Here is a 17,655-nt window from a genome sequence, read left to right as displayed (position 1 = left end):
ACTCTGAGAATACAGCAGGGAAGACTTTGCGCTCCCCTGCACCATTCAGGAATTATATCAAGTCGTGCGAAAAGTGTTCTCTACAAAAGCCATCCACACTATTTGACGTGTTAGCAATGTTCTCATTTCAGTAGGAGATGCAAGCAGTGGTGTGTCACATAGTACGTACTCTTGTCAGCATCCTGTCCAAGAACCTTGCTGCAATATAGGATCTATGGCGCGTGTCATAGCCCAAGAGCTACGGAAATGATTTCCCGTCAGCAACGGAGGGAATGCTAGCCTAGCTAGCACTTTGTGATCCTTCAAGCGCAACGAGCTTCCACAGTAGAGTTTTCTCCTAGGTACTTTTTCCATCAGAAAAGCGTAGCCCCAGGAAGAAGAGAGGCAACAGCCTACTACCTCACTTTGCCCATACAGTGTTTTCAACGTAGAAATGCATGTGCAGCTAGCAGTCCCCTTACTCTATTCGAGTGACTCTCTCACAAAGCACAGGAGTGAACGGCTTGAAAGCTGCCAAGTTACTCGGGAATGAACATGTTCCTGAGAAGTGGCTTTAAGCATGAACGCAGCTCTAGATCAATGTGCTCGTATCAGTTGAATTGGAAAGGAGTGCCTTGCACCATATCACATACCCTCTTCAGCACTTATGATCAGCTCTTTTGCTCAGTTATCTTTTACCTGGCTGTGTTTCAGTGCAACGATCTACAGAATCACTTTCTCGTCCTCAACGGACTCAATGAAAGCACAGAAGAACTAAGAGAGCTATGAAATGCACGATCTTCTAGGACACACACTCCTCTACCTGTGGCCGTCATCTAGCTTTAGCCCTGGCCCTAAACCTATATATAACATTAACCCAAACGCTAATGCTAAACCTATCCCTATCCCTAACCCTGACGCTAACGCTAACCCTAACCCTAACCCTAACCCTAACCGTAACCCTATCCCTAACCCTAACCCTAACCCTATCCCTATCCCTATCCCTATCCCTATCCCTATCCCTACCCTAATAATAAAGCTTATCCTTACCGTAATCGTAATGCTAGCCCTAACCCTAACTCTATCTTTAAACAGAAATCTTCTGATATATCCGAGCTGTGGGTTGTGTCCTAAACTAAATGCTACTGAAATCATTTTCAATCCGTAGTGAATGAACAGGAGCATAGCAGTTTCAGACCTTCGCAGGACAATGAGCTGCGAGTGTGGGCTTTTTGCTGCTCTATGTTTTCCAGGAGAATAGCAGAGGCCGAAGATCTCCTGCAGCTACTCACTACTATGTCTTGTGGACAAAACTGTTTCTCGAACGTAGATATGCCCATGAAGCTCACAGCCCACTGACTCTATTCGATTGAATTTCCTTCTGATAGAACAGCAAGGAATTCATGGAAATCTTCCAAACAACGAGGGAATCAGGATGTTTCATACAAGTGCCTTATTAGAAGACTTCATCTCCAGCGGGTAACACTAGGTCAATGGACTCGTTTCAGTAGAGTGCGAAATGTGTGGGATGCCGCTAGAAGCCACCGATTTAGCAGGTCGTTTCAATGGGTTTTCTGTATGATCACCTTGGCGGTAACTTTGCTAGGCACAGACTTGTGCAATCACGTTCCCCAAAGCAAATGAGTGAACGGAAGCACAGGACGATGCAAACTGTGCCCAAGAGTAAGCTTGGCTAGCACTGTTTTGGCCAAACTCTGCGTTCTGCGAGGAAAGCGTATCCGGACGTTGGAAGGCCGCTGGGCCACGCTACGCGACCTGGCCTCCAAGTCTCTGAAGATCTAAGGGAATATGAATGTCAGAGTAGCCTGTGGGGCTCCCAGTGGAAGATAATATGTTCGTGAAGATTTGTTTGCTCCTCAAACTCACTCGGGAATCAACCTATTTCGTAGGAAGCGGGTTTTTCTCCAAAGCCGTCTCAGTGTTCCACGTCTTCTCAATGTTGGCATTTCGGTAGTAGATGTGATGGGAGAAGAAGACTGTAGCCTCAGAAACCATGGAGACTATACTACGTCCCTCGGACTCCACCCGTTCGTGAAGCATTCAAAGAGGAAGAAGCTAAAAGTACGCCATGGGCCTACCAGGCCACTCATACCACTCTGAGAATACAGCAGGGAAGACTTTGCGCTCCCCTGCACCATTCAGGAATTATATCAAGTCGTGCGAAAAGTGTTCTCTACAAAAGCCATCCACACTATTTGACGTGTTAGCAATGTTCTCATTTCAGTAGGAGATGCAAGCAGTGGTGTGTCACATAGTACGTACTCTTGTCAGCATCCTGTCCAAGAACCTTGCTGCAATATAGAATCTCTGGCTCGTGTCATAGCCCAAGAGCTACGGAAATGATTTCCCGTCAGCAACGGAGGGAATGCTAGCCTAGCTAGCACTTTGTGATCCTTGAAGCGGAATGAGCTTCCACAGTAGAGTTTTCTCCTAGGTACTTTTTCCATCAGAAAAGCGTAGCCCCAGGAAGAAGAGAGGCAACAGCCTACTACCTCACTTTGCCCATACAGTGTTTTCAACGTAGAAATGCATGTGCAGCTAGCAGTCCCCTTACTCTATTCGAGTGACTCTCTCACACAGCACAGGAGTGAACGGTTTGAAAGCTGCCAAGTTACTCGGAAATGAACATGTTCCTGAGAAGTGGCTTTAAGCATGAACGCAGCTCTAGATCAATGTGCTCGTATCAGTTGAATTGGAAATGAGTGCCTTGCACCATATCACATACCCTCTTCAGCACTTATGATCAGCTCTTTTGCTCTGTTATCTTTTACCTGGCTGTGTTTCAGTGCAACGATCTACAGAATCACTTTCTCGTCCTCAACGGACTCAATGAAAGCACAGAAGAACTAAGAGAGCTATGAAATGCACGATCTTCTAGGACACACACTCCTCTACCTGTGGCCGTCATCTACCTTTAGCCCTGGCCCTAAACCTATATGTAACGTTAACCCAAACGCTAATGCTAAACCTATCCCTATCCCTAACCCTGACGCTAACGCTAACCCTAACCCTAACCCTAACCCTAACCGTAACCCTATCCCTAACCCTAACCCTAACCCTATCCCTATCCCTATCCCTATCCCTATCCCTACCCTAATAATAAAGCTTATCCTTACCGTAATCGTAATGCTAGCCCTAACCCTAACTCTATCTTTAAACAGAAATCTTCTGATATATCCGAGCTGTGGGTTGTGTCCTAAACTAAATGCTACTGAAATCATTTTCAATCCGTAGTGAATGAACAGGAGCATAGCAGTTTCAGACCTTCGCAGGACAATGAGCTGCGAGTGTGGGCTTTTCGCCGCTCTATGTTTTCCAGGAGAATAGCAGAGGCCGAAGATCTCCTGCAGCTACTCACTACTATGTCTTGTGGACAAAACTGTTTCTCGAACGTAGATATGCCCATGAAGCTCACAGCCCACTGACTCTATTCGATTGAATTTCCTTCTGATAGAACAGCAAGGAATTCATGGAAAGCTTCCAAACAACGAGGGAATCAGGATGTTTCGTACAAGTGCCTTATTAGAAGACTTCATCTCCAGCGGGTAACACTAGGTCAATGGACTCGTTTCAGTAGAGTGCGAAATGTGTGGGATGCCGCTAGAAGCCACCGATTTAGCAGGTCGTTTCAATGGGTTTTCTGTATGATCACCTTGGCGGTAACTTTGCTAGGCACAGACTTGTGCAATCACGTTCCCCAAAGCAAATGAGTGAACGGAAGCACAGGACTATGCCAACTGTGCCCGAGAGTAAGCTTGGCTACCACTGTTTTCGCCAAACTCTGCGTTCTGCGAGGAAAGCGTATCCGGACGTTGGAAGGCCGCTGGGCCACGCTACGCGACCTGGCCTCCAAGTCTCTGAAGATCTAAGGGAATATGAATGTCAGAGTAGCCTGTGGGGCTCCCAGTGGAAGATAATACGTTCGTGAAGATTTGTTTGCTCCTCAAACTCACTCGGGAATCAACCTATTTCGTAGGAAGCGGGTTTTTCTCCAAAGCCGTCTCAGTGTTCCACGTCTTCTCAATGTTGGCATTTCGGTAGTAGATGTGATGGGAGAAGAAGACTGTAGCCTCAGAAACCATGGAGACTATACTACGTCCCTCGGACTCCACCCGTTCGTGAAGCATTCAAAGAGGAAGAAGCTAAAAGTACGCCATGGGCCTACCAGGCCACTCATTCCACTCTGAGAATACAGCAGGGAGGACTATGCGCTCCCCTGCACCATTCAGGAATTATATCAAGTCGTGCGAAAAGTGTTCTCAACAAAAGCCATCCACACTATTTGACGTGTTAGCAATGTTCTCATTTCAGTAGGAGATGAAAGCAGTGGTGTGTCACATAGTACGTACTCTTGTCAGCATCCTGTCCAAGAACCTTGCTGCAATATAGGATCTCTGGCGCGTGTCATAGCTCAAGAGCTACGGAAATGATTTCCCGTCAGCAATGGAGGGAATGCTAGCCTAGCTAGCACTTTGTGATCCTTGAAGCGCAATGAGCTTCCACAGTAGAGTTTTCTCCAAGGTACTTTTTCCATCAGAAAAGCGTAGCCCCAGGAAGAAGAGAGGCAACAGCCTACTACCTCACTTGGCTCATACAGTGTTTTCAACGTAGAAATGCATGTGCAGCTAGCAGTCCCCTTACTCTATTCGAGTGACTCTCTCACACAGCACAGGAGTGAACGGCTTGAAAGCTGCAAGGTTACTCGGGAATGAACATGTTCCTGAGAAGTGGCTTTAAGCATGAACGCAGCTCTAGATCAATGTGCTCGTATCAGTTGAATTGGAAATGAGTGCCTTGCAGCATATCACATACCCTCTTCAGCACTTATGATCAGCTCTTTTGCTCTGTTATCTTTTACCTGGCTGTGTTTCAGTGCAACGATCTACAGAATGACTTTCTCGTCCTCAACAGACTCAATGAAAGCACAGAAGAACTAAGAGAGCTATGAAATGCACGATCTTCTAGGACACACACTCCTCTACCTGTGGCCGTCATCTAGCTTTAGCCCTGGCCCTAAACCTATATGTAACATTAACCCAAACGCTAATGCTAAACCTATCCCTATCCCAAACCCTGACGCTAACGCTAACCCTAACCCTAACCCTAACCCTAACCGTAACCCTATCCCTAACCCTAACCCTAACCCTAACCCTATCCCTATCCCTATCCCTATCCCTATCCCTACCCTAATAATAAAGCTTATCCTTACCGTAATCGTAATGCTAGCCCTAACCCTAACTCTATCTTTAAACAGAAATCTTCTGATATATCCGAGCTGTGGGTTGTGTCCTAAACTAAATGCTACTGAAATCATTTTCAATCCGTAGTGAATGAACAGGAGCATAGCAGTTTCAGACCTTCGCAGGACTATGAGCTGCGAGTGTGGGCTTTTCGCCGCTCTATGTTTTCCAGGAGAATAGCAGAGGCCGAAGATCTCCTGCAGCTACTCACTACTATGTCTTGTGGACAAAACTGTTTCTCGAACGTAGATATGCCCATGAAGCTCACAGCCCACTGACTCTATTCGATTGAATTTCCTTCTGATAGAACAGCAAGGAATTCATGGAAAGCTTCCAAACAACGAGGGAATCAGGATGTTTCGTACAAGTGCCTTATTAGAAGACTTCATCTCCAGCGGGTAACACTAGGTCAATGGACTCGTTTCAGTAGAGTGCGAAATGTGTGGGATGCCGCTAGAAGCCACCGATTTAGCAGGTCGTTTCAATGGGTTTTCTGTATGATCACCTTGGCGGTAACTTTGCTAGGCACAGACTTGTGCAATCACGTTCCCCAAAGCAAATGAGTGAACGGAAGCACAGGACGATGCCAATTGTGCCCAAGAGTAAGCTTGGCTACCACTGTTTCCGCCAAACTCTGCGTTCTGCGAGGAAAGCGTATCCGGACGTTGGAAGGCCGCTGGGCCACGCTACGCGACCTGGCCTCCAAGTCTCTGAAGATCTAAGGGAGTATGAATGTCAGAGTAGCCTGTGGGGCTCCCAGTGGAAGATAATATGTTCGTGAAGATTTGTTTGCTCCTCAAACTCACTCGGGAATCAACCTATTTCGTAGGAAGCGGGTTTTTCTCCAAAGCCGTCTCAGTGTTCCACGTCTTCTCAATGTTGGCATTTCGGTAGTAGATGTGATGGGAGAAGAAGACTGTAGCCTCAGAAACCATGGAGACTATACTACGTCCCTCGGACTCCACCCGTTCGTGAAGCATTCAAAGAGGAAGAAGCTAAAAGTACGCCATGGGCCTAACAGGCCACTCATTCCTCTCTGAGAATACAGCAGGGAAGACTTTGCGCTCCCCTGCACCATTCAGGAATTATATCAAGTCGTGCGAAAAGTGTTCTCTACAAAAGCCATCCACACTATTTGACGTGTTAGCAATGTTCTCATTTCAGTAGGAGATGCAAGCAGTGGTGTGTCACATAGTACGTACTCTTGTCAGCATCCTGTCCAAGAACCTTGCTGCAATATAGGATCTCTGGCGCGTGTCATAGCCCAAGAGCTACGGAAATGATTTCCCGTCAGCAACGGAGGGAATGCTAGCCTAGCTAGCACTTTGTGATCCTTGAAGCGCAATGAGCTTCCACAGTAGAGTTTTCTCCTAGGTACTTTTTCCATCAGAAAAGCGTAGCCCCAGGAAGAAGAGAGGCAACAGCCTACTACCTCACTTTGCCCATACAGTGTTTTCAACGTAGAAATGCATGTGCAGCTAGCAGTCCCCTTACTCTTTTCGAGTGACTCTCTCACACAGCACAGGAGTGAAAGGCTTGAAAGCTGCCAAGTTACTCGGGAATGAACATGTTCCTGAGAAGTGGCTTTAAGCATGAACGCAGCTCTAGATCAATGTGCTCGTATCAGTTGAATTGGAAATGAGTGCCTTGCACCATATCACATACCCTCTTTAGCATTTATGATCAGCTCTTTTGCTCTGTTATCTTTTACCTGGCTGTGTTTCAGTGCAACGATCTACAGAATCACTTTCTCGTCCTCAACGGACTCAATGAAAGCACAGAAGAACTAAGAGAGCTATGAAATGCACGATCTTCTAGGACACACACTCCTCTACCTGTGGCCGTCATCTACCTTTAGCCCTGGCCCTAAACCTATATGTAACATTAACCCAAACGGTAATGCTAAACCTATCCCTATCCCTAACCCTAACGCTAACGCTAACCCTAACCCTAACCCTAACCCTATCCCTATCCCTATCCCTATCCCTATCCCTATCCCTACCCTAATAATAAAGCTTATCCTTACCGTAATCGTAATGCTAGCCCTAACCCTAACTCTATCTTTAAACAGAAATCTTCTGATATATCCGAGCTGTGGGTTGTGTCCTAAACTAAATGCTACTAAAATCATTTTCAATCCGTAGTGAATGAACAGGAGCATAGCAGTTTCAGACCTTCGCAGGACAATGAGCTGCGAGTGTGGGCTTTTCGCCGCTCTATGTTTTCCAGGAGAATAGCAGAGGCCGAAGATCTCCTGCAGCTACTCACTACTATGTCTTCTGGACAAAACTGTTTCTCGAACGTAGATATGCCCATGAAGCTCACAGCCCACTGACTCTATTCGATTGAATTTCCTTCTGATAGAACAGCAAGGAATTCATGGAAAGCTTCCAAACAACGAGGGAATCAGGATGTTTCGTACAAGTGCCTTATTAGAAGACTTCATCTCCAGCGGGTAACACTAGGTCAATGGACTCGTTTCAGTAGAGTGCGAAATGTGTGGGATGCCGCTAGAAGCCACCGATTTAGCAGGTCGTTTCAATGGGTTTTCTGTATGATCACCTTGGCGGTAACTTTGCTAGGCACAGACTTGTGCAATCACGTTCCCCAAAGCAAATGAGTGAACGGAAGCACAGGACTATGCCAACTGTGCCCGAGAGTAAGCTTGGCTACCACTGTTTTCGCCAAACTCTGCGTTCTGCGAGGAAAGCGTATCCGGACGTTGGAAGGCCGCTGGGCCACGCTACGCGACCTGGCCTCCAAGTCTCTGAAGATCTAAGGGAATATGAATGTCAGAGTAGCCTGTGGGGCTCCCAGTGGAAGATAATACGTTCGTGAAGATTTGTTTGCTCCTCAAACTCACTCGGGAATCAACCTATTTCGTAGGAAGCGGGTTTTTCTCCAAAGCCGTCTCAGTGTTCCACGTCTTCTCAATGTTGGCATTTCGGTAGTAGATGTGATGGGAGAAGAAGACTGTAGCCTCAGAAACCATGGAGACTATACTACGTCCCTCGGACTCCACCCGTTCGTGAAGCATTCAAAGAGGAAGAAGCTAAAAGTACGCCATGGGCCTACCAGGCCACTCATTCCACTCTGAGAATACAGCAGGGAAGACTTTGCGCTCCCCTGCACCATTCAGGAATTATATCAAGTCGTGCGAAAAGTGTTCTCTACAAAAGCCATCCACACTATTTGACGTGTTAGCAATGTTCTCATTTCAGTAGGAGATGCAAGCAGTGGTGTGTCACATAGTACGTACTCTTGTCAGCATCCTGTCCAAGAACCTTGCTGCAATATAGGATCTATGGCGCGTGTCATAGCCCAAGAGCTACGGAAATGATTTCCCGTCAGCAACGGAGGGAATGCTAGCCTAGCTAGCACTTTGTGATCCTTCAAGCGCAACGAGCTTCCACAGTAGAGTTTTCTCCTAGGTACTTTTTCCATCAGAAAAGCGTAGCCCCAGGAAGAAGAGAGGCAACAGCCTACTACCTCACTTTGCCCATACAGTGTTTTCAACGTAGAAATGCATGTGCAGCTAGCAGTCCCCTTACTCTTTTCGAGTGACTCTCTCACACAGCACAGGAGTGAAAGGCTTGAAAGCTGCCAAGTTACTCGGGAATGAACATGTTCCTGAGAAGTGGCTTTAAGCATGAACGCAGCTCTAGATCAATGTGCTCGTATCAGTTGAATTGGAAATGAGTGCCTTGCACCATATCACATACCCTCTTCAGCATTTATGATCAGCTCTTTTGCTCTGTTATCTTTTACCTGGCTGTGTTTCAGTGCAACGATCTACAGAATCACTTTCTCGTCCTCAACGGACTCAATGAAAGCACAGAAGAACTAAGAGAGCTATGAAATGCACGATCTTCTAGGACACACACTCCTCTACCTGTGGCCGTCATCTACCTTTAGCCCTGGCCCTAAACCTATATGTAACGTTAACCCAAACGCTAATGCTAAACCTATCCCTATCCCTAACCCTAACGCTAACGCTAACCCTAACCCTAACCCTAACCCTATCCCTATCCCTATCCCTATCCCTATCCCTATCCCTACCCTAATAATAAAGCTTATCCTTACCGTAATCGTAATGCTAGCCCTAACCCTAACTCTATCTTTAAACAGAAATCTTCTGATATATCCGAGCTGTGGGTTGTGTCCTAAACTAAATGCTACTAAAATCATTTTCAATCCGTAGTGAATGAACAGGAGCATAGCAGTTTCAGACCTTCGCAGGACAATGAGCTGCGAGTGTGGGCTTTTCGCCGCTCTATGTTTTCCAGGAGAATAGCAGAGGCCGAAGATCTCCTGCAGCTACTCACTACTATGTCTTCTGGACAAAACTGTTTCTCGAACGTAGATATGCCCATGAAGCTCACAGCCCACTGACTCTATTCGATTGAATTTCCTTCTGATAGAACAGCAAGGAATTCATGGAAAGCTTCCAAACAACGAGGGAATCAGGATGTTTCGTACAAGTGCCTTATTAGAAGACTTCATCTCCAGCGGGTAACACTAGGTCAATGGACTCGTTTCAGTAGAGTGCGAAATGTGTGGGATGCCGCTAGAAGCCACCGATTTAGCAGGTCGTTTCAATGGGTTTTCTGTATGATCACCTTGGCGGTAACTTTGCTAGGCACAGACTTGTGCAATCACGTTCCCCAAAGCAAATGAGTGAACGGAAGCACAGGACTATGCCAACTGTGCCCGAGAGTAAGCTTGGCTACCACTGTTTTCGCCAAACTCTGCGTTCTGCGAGGAAAGCGTATCCGGACGTTGGAAGGCCGCTGGGCCACGCTACGCGACCTGGCCTCCAAGTCTCTGAAGATCTAAGGGAATATGAATGTCAGAGTAGCCTGTGGGGCTCCCAGTGCAAGATAATACGTTCGTGAAGATGTGTTTGCTCCTCAAACTCACTCGGGAATCAACCTATTTCGTAGGAAGCGGGTTTTTCTCCAAAGCCGTCTCAGTGTTCCACGTCTTCTCAATGTTGGCATTTCGGTAGTGGATGTGATGGGAGAAGAAGACTGTAGCCTCAGAAACCATGGAGACTATACTACGTCCCTCGGACTCCACCCGTTCGTGAAGCATTCAAAGAGGAAGAAGCTAAAAGTACGCCATGGGCCTACCAGGCCACTCATTCCACTCTGAGAATACAGCAGGGAAGACTTTGCGCTCCCCTGCACCATTCAGGAATTATATCAAGTCGTGCGAAAAGTGTTCTCTACAAAAGCCATCCACACTATTTGACGTGTTAGCAATGTTCTCATTTCAGTAGGAGATGCAAGCAGTGGTGTGTCACATAGTACGTACTCTTGTCAGCATCCTGTCCAAGAACCTTGCTGCAATATAGGATCTCTGGCTCGTGTCATAGCCCAAGAGCTACGGAAATGATTTCCCGTCAGCAACGGAGGGAATGCTAGCCTAGCTAGCACTTTGTGATCCTTGAAGCGCAATGAGCTTCCACAGTAGAGTTTTCTCCTAGGTACTTTTTCCATCAGAAAAGCGTAGCCCCAGGAAGAAGAGAGGCAACAGCCTACTACCTCACTTTGCCCATACAGTGTTTTCAACGTAGAAATGCATGTGCAGCTAGCAGTCCCCTTACTCTATTCGAGTGACTCTCTCACACAGCACAGGAATGAACGGTTTGAAAGCTGCCAAGTTACTCGGGAATGAACATGTTCCTGAGAAGTGGCTTTAAGCATGAACGCAGCTCTAGATCAATGTGCTCGTATCAGTTGAATTGGAAATGAGTGCCTTGCACCATATCACATACCCTCTTCAGCACTTATGATCAGCTCTTTTGCTCTGTTATCTTTTACCTGGCTGTGTTTCAGTGCAACGATGTACAGAATCACTTTCTCGTCCTCAACGGACGCAATGAAAGCACAGAAGAACTAAGAGAACTATGAAATGCACGATCTTCTAGGACACACACTCCTCTACCTGTGGCCGTCATCTACCTTTAGCCCTGGCCCTAAACCTATATGTAACATTAACCCAAACGCTAATGCTAAACCTATCCCTATCCCTAACCCTGACGCTAACGCTAACCCTAACCCTAACCCTAACCCTAACCCTAACCGTAACCCTATCCCTAACCCTAACCCTAACCCTAACCCTATCCCTATCCCTATCCCTATCCCTATCCCTACCCTAATAATAAAGCTTATCCTTACCGTAATCGTAATGCTAGCCCTAACCCTAACTCTATCTTTAAACAGAAATCTTCTGATATATCCGAGCTGTGGGTTGTGTCCTAAACTAAATGCTACTGAAATCATTTTCAATCCGTAGTGAATGAACAGGAGCATAGCAGTTTCAGACCTTCGCCGGACTATGAGCTGCGAGTGTGGGCTTTTCGCCGCTCTATGTTTTCCAGGAGAATAGCAGAGGCCGAAGATCTCCTGCAGCTACTCACTACTATGTCTTGTGGACAAAACTGTTTCTCGAACGTAGATATGCCCATGAAGCTCACAGCCCACTGACTCTATTCGATTGAATTTCCTTCTGATAGAACAGCAAGGAATTCATGGAAAGCTTCCAAACAACGAGGGAATCAGGATGTTTCGTACAAGTGCCTTATTAGAAGACTTCATCTCCAGCGGGTAACACTAGGTCAATGGACTCGTTTCAGTAGAGTGCGAAATGTGTGGGATGCCGCTAGAAGCCACCGATTTAGCAGGTCGTTTCAATGGGTTTTCTGTATGATCACCTTGGCGGTAACTTTGCTAGGCACAGACTTGTGCAATCACGTTCCCCAAAGCAAATGAGTGAACGGAAGCACAGGACGATGCCAACTGTGCCCAAGAGTAAGCTTGGCTACCACTGTTTCCGCCAAACTCTGCGTTCTGCGAGGAAAGCGTATCCGGACGTTGGAAGGCCGCTGGGCCACGCTACGCGACCTGGCCTCCATGTCTCTGAAGATCTAAGGGAGTATGAATGTCAGAGTAGCCTGTGGGGCTCCCAGTGGAAGATAATATGTTCGTGAAGATTTGTTTGCTCCTCAAACTCACTCGTGAATCAACCTATTTCGTAGGAAGCGGGTTTTTCTCCAAAGCCGTCTCAGTGTTCCACGTCTTCTCAATGTTGGCATTTCGGTAGTAGATGTGATGGGAGAAGAAGACTGTAGCCTCAGAAACCATGGAGACTATACTACGTCCCTCGGACTCCACCCGTTCGTGAAGCATTCAAAGAGGAAGAAGCTAAAAGTACGCCATGGGCCTACCAGGCCACTCATTCCTCTCTGAGAATACAGCAGGGAAGACTTTGCGCTCCCCTGCACCATTCAGGAATTATATCAAGTCGTGCGAAAAGTGTTCTCTACAAAAGCCATCCACACTATTTGACGTGTTAGCAATGTTCTCATTTCAGTAGGAGATGCAAGCAGTGGTGTGTCACATAGTACGTACTCTTGTCAGCATCCTGTCCAAGAACCTTGCTGCAATATAGGATCTCTGGCGCGTGTCATAGCCCAAGAGCTACGGAAATGATTTCCCGTCAGCAACGGAGGGAATGCTAGCCTAGCTAGCACTTTGTGATCCTTGAAGCGGAATGAGCTTCCACAGTAGAGTTTTCTCCTAGGTACTTTTTCCATCAGAAAAGCGTAGCCCCAGGAAGAAGAGAGGCAACAGCCTACTACCTCACTTTGCCCATACAGTGTTTTCAACGTAGAAATGCATGTGCAGCTAGCAGTCCCCTTACTCTTTTCGAGTGACTCTCTCACACAGCACAGGAGTGAAAGGCTTGAAAGCTGCCAAGTTACTCGGGAATGAACATGTTCCTGAGAAGTGGCTTTAAGCATGAACGCAGCTCTAGATCAATGTGCTCGTATCAGTTGAATTGGAAATGAGTGCCTTGCACCATATCACATACCCTCTTCAGCATTTATGATCAGCTCTTTTGCTCTGTTATCTTTTACCTGGCTGTGTTTCAGTGCAACGATCTACAGAATCACTTTCTCGTCCTCAACGGACTCAATGAAAGCACAGAAGAACTAAGAGAGCTATGAAATGCACGATCTTCTAGGACACACACTCCTCTACCTGTGGCCGTCATCTACCTTTAGCCCTGGCCCTAAACCTATATGTAACGTTAACCCAAACGCTAATGCTAAACCTATCCCAATCCCTAACCCTAACGCTAACGCTAACCCTAACCCTAACCCTAACCCTATCCCTATCCCTATCCCTATCCCTATCCCTATCCCTATCCCTACCCTAATAATAAAGCTTATCCTTACCGTAATCGTAATGCTAGCCCTAACCCTAACTCTATCTTTAAACAGAAATCTTCTGATATATCCGAGCTGTGGGTTGTGTCCTAAACTAAATGCTACTAAAATCATTTTCAATCCGTAGTGAATGAACAGGAGCATAGCAGTTTCAGACCTTCGCAGGACAATGAGCTGCGAGTGTGGGCTTTTCGCCGCTCTATGTTTTCCAGGAGAATAGCAGAGGCCGAAGATCTCCTGCAGCTACTCACTACTATGTCTTCTGGACAAAACTGTTTCTCGAACGTAGATATGCCCATGAAGCTCACAGCCCACTGACTCTATTCGATTGAATTTCCTTCTGATAGAACAGCAAGGAATTCATGGAAAGCTTCCAAACAACGAGGGAATCAGGATGTTTCGTACAAGTGCCTTATTAGAAGACTTCATCTCCAGCGGGTAACACTAGGTCAATGGACTCGTTTCAGTAGAGTGCGAAATGTGTGGGATGCCGCTAGAAGCCACCGATTTAGCAGGTCGTTTCAATGGGTTTTCTGTATGATCACCTTGGCGGTAACTTTGCTAGGCACAGACTTGTGCAATCACGTTCCCCAAAGCAAATGAGTGAACGGAAGCACAGGACTATGCCAACTGTGCCCGAGAGTAAGCTTGGCTACCACTGTTTTCGCCAAACTCTGCGTTCTGCGAGGAAAGCGTATCCGGACGTTGGAAGGCCGCTGGGCCACGCTACGCGACCTGGCCTCCAAGTCTCTGAAGATCTAAGGGAATATGAATGTCAGAGTAGCCTGTGGGGCTCCCAGTGGAAGATAATACGTTCGTGAAGATTTGTTTGCTCCTCAAACTCACTCGGGAATCAACCTATTTCGTAGGAAGCGGGTTTTTCTCCAAAGCCGTCTCAGTGTTCCACGTCTTCTCAATGTTGGCATTTCGGTAGTAGATGTGATGGGAGAAGAAGACTGTAGCCTCAGAAACCATGGAGACTATACTACGTCCCTCGGACTCCACCCGTTCGTGAAGCATTCAAAGAGGAAGAAGCTAAAAGTACGCCATGGGCCTACCAGGCCACTCATTCCACTCTGAGAATACAGCAGGGAAGACTTTGCGCTCCCCTGCACCATTCAGGAATTATATCAAGTCGTGCGAAAAGTGTTCTCTACAAAAGCCATCCACACTATTTGACGTGTTAGCAATGTTCTCATTTCAGTAGGAGATGCAAGCAGTGGTGTGTCACATAGTACGTACTCTTGTCAGCATCCTGTCCAAGAACCTTGCTGCAATATAGGATCTATGGCGCGTGTCATAGCCCAAGAGCTACGGAAATGATTTCCCGTCAGCAACGGAGGGAATGCTAGCCTAGCTAGCACTTTGTGATCCTTCAAGCGCAACGAGCTTCCACAGTAGAGTTTTCTCCTAGGTACTTTTTCCATCAGAAAAGCGTAGCCCCAGGAAGAAGAGAGGCAACAGCCTACTACCTCACTTTGCCCATACAGTGTTTTCAACGTAGAAATGCATGTGCAGCTAGCAGTCCCCTTACTCTATTCGAGTGACTCTCTCACAAAGCACAGGAGTGAACGGCTTGAAAGCTGCCAAGTTACTCGGGAATGAACATGTTCCTGAGAAGTGGCTTTAAGCATGAACGCAGCTCTAGATCAATGTGCTCGTATCAGTTGAATTGGAAAGGAGTGCCTTGCACCATATCACATACCCTCTTCAGCACTTATGATCAGCTCTTTTGCTCAGTTATCTTTTACCTGGCTGTGTTTCAGTGCAACGATCTACAGAATCACTTTCTCGTCCTCAACGGACTCAATGAAAGCACAGAAGAACTAAGAGAGCTATGAAATGCACGATCTTCTAGGACACACACTCCTCTACCTGTGGCCGTCATCTAGCTTTAGCCCTGGCCCTAAACCTATATATAACATTAACCCAAACGCTAATGCTAAACCTATCCCTATCCCTAACCCTGACGCTAACGCTAACCCTAACCCTAACCCTAACCCTAACCGTAACCCTATCCCTAACCCTAACCCTAACCCTATCCCTATCCCTATCCCTATCCCTATCCCTATCCCTACCCTAATAATAAAGCTTATCCTTACCGTAATCGTAATGCTAGCCCTAACCCTAACTCTATCTTTAAACAGAAATCTTCTGATATATCCGAGCTGTGGGTTGTGTCCTAAACTAAATGCTACTGAAATCATTTTCAATCCGTAGTGAATGAACAGGAGCATAGCAGTTTCAGACCTTCGCAGGACAATGAGCTGCGAGTGTGGGCTTTTTGCTGCTCTATGTTTTCCAGGAGAATAGCAGAGGCCGAAGATCTCCTGCAGCTACTCACTACTATGTCTTGTGGACAAAACTGTTTCTCGAACGTAGATATGCCCATGAAGCTCACAGCCCACTGACTCTATTCGATTGAATTTCCTTCTGATAGAACAGCAAGGAATTCATGGAAATCTTCCAAACAACGAGGGAATCAGGATGTTTCATACAAGTGCCTTATTAGAAGACTTCATCTCCAGCGGGTAACACTAGGTCAATGGACTCGTTTCAGTAGAGTGCGAAATGTGTGGGATGCCGCTAGAAGCCACCGATTTAGCAGGTCGTTTCAATGGGTTTTCTGTATGATCACCTTGGCGGTAACTTTGCTAGGCACAGACTTGTGCAATCACGTTCCCCAAAGCAAATGAGTGAACGGAAGCACAGGACGATGCAAACTGTGCCCAAGAGTAAGCTTGGCTAGCACTGTTTTGGCCAAACTCTGCGTTCTGCGAGGAAAGCGTATCCGGACGTTGGAAGGCCGCTGGGCCACGCTACGCGACCTGGCCTCCAAGTCTCTGAAGATCTAAGGGAATATGAATGTCAGAGTAGCCTGTGGGGCTCCCAGTGGAAGATAATATGTTCGTGAAGATTTGTTTGCTCCTCAAACTCACTCGGGAATCAACCTATTTCGTAGGAAGCGGGTTTTTCTCCAAAGCCGTCTCAGTGTTCCACGTCTTCTCAATGTTGGCATTTCGGTAGTAGATGTGATGGGAGAAGAAGACTGTAGCCTCAGAAACCATGGAGACTATACTACGTCCCTCGGACTCCACCCGTTCGTGAAGCATTCAAAGAGGAAGAAGCTAAAAGTACGCCATGGGCCTACCAGGCCACTCATACCACTCTGAGAATACAGCAGGGAAGACTTTGCGCTCCCCTGCACCATTCAGGAATTATATCAAGTCGTGCGAAAAGTGTTCTCTACAAAAGCCATCCACACTATTTGACGTGTTAGCAATGTTCTCATTTCAGTAGGAGATGCAAGCAGTGGTGTGTCACATAGTACGTACTCTTGTCAGCATCCTGTCCAAGAACCTTGCTGCAATATAGAATCTCTGGCTCGTGTCATAGCCCAAGAGCTACGGAAATGATTTCCCGTCAGCAACGGAGGGAATGCTAGCCTAGCTAGCACTTTGTGATCCTTGAAGCGGAATGAGCTTCCACAGTAGAGTTTTCTCCTAGGTACTTTTTCCATCAGAAAAGCGTAGCCCCAGGAAGAAGAGAGGCAACAGCCTACTACCTCACTTTGCCCATACAGTGTTTTCAACGTAGAAATGCATGTGCAGCTAGCAGTCCCCTTACTCTATTCGAGTGACTCTCTCACACAGCACAGGAGTGAACGGTTTGAAAGCTGCCAAGTTACTCGGAAATGAACATGTTCCTGAGAAGTGGCTTTAAGCATGAACGCAGCTCTAGATCAATGTGCTCGTATCAGTTGAATTGGAAATGAGTGCCTTGCACCATATCACATACCCTCTTCAGCACTTATGATCAGCTCTTTTGCTCTGTTATCTTTTACCTGGCTGTGTTTCAGTGCAACGATCTACAGAATCACTTTCTCGTCCTCAACGGACTCAATGAAAGCACAGAAGAACTAAGAGAGCTATGAAATGCACGATCTTCTAGGACACACACTCCTCTACCTGTGGCCGTCATCTACCTTTAGCCCTGGCCCTAAACCTATATGTAACGTTAACCCAAACGCTAATGCTAAACCTATCCCTATCCCTAACCCTGACGCTAACGCTAACCCTAACCCTAACCCTAACCCTAACCGTAACCCTATCCCTAACCCTAACCCTAACCCTATCCCTATCCCTATCCCTATCCCTATCCCTACCCTAATAATAAAGC

This window comes from Desmodus rotundus, chromosome 9 (assembly GCF_022682495.2).
Source record: "Desmodus rotundus isolate HL8 chromosome 9, HLdesRot8A.1, whole genome shotgun sequence".
NCBI lineage: Eukaryota > Metazoa > Chordata > Mammalia > Chiroptera > Phyllostomidae > Desmodus > Desmodus rotundus.
Note: the sequence above shows the minus strand (reverse complement) of the source record.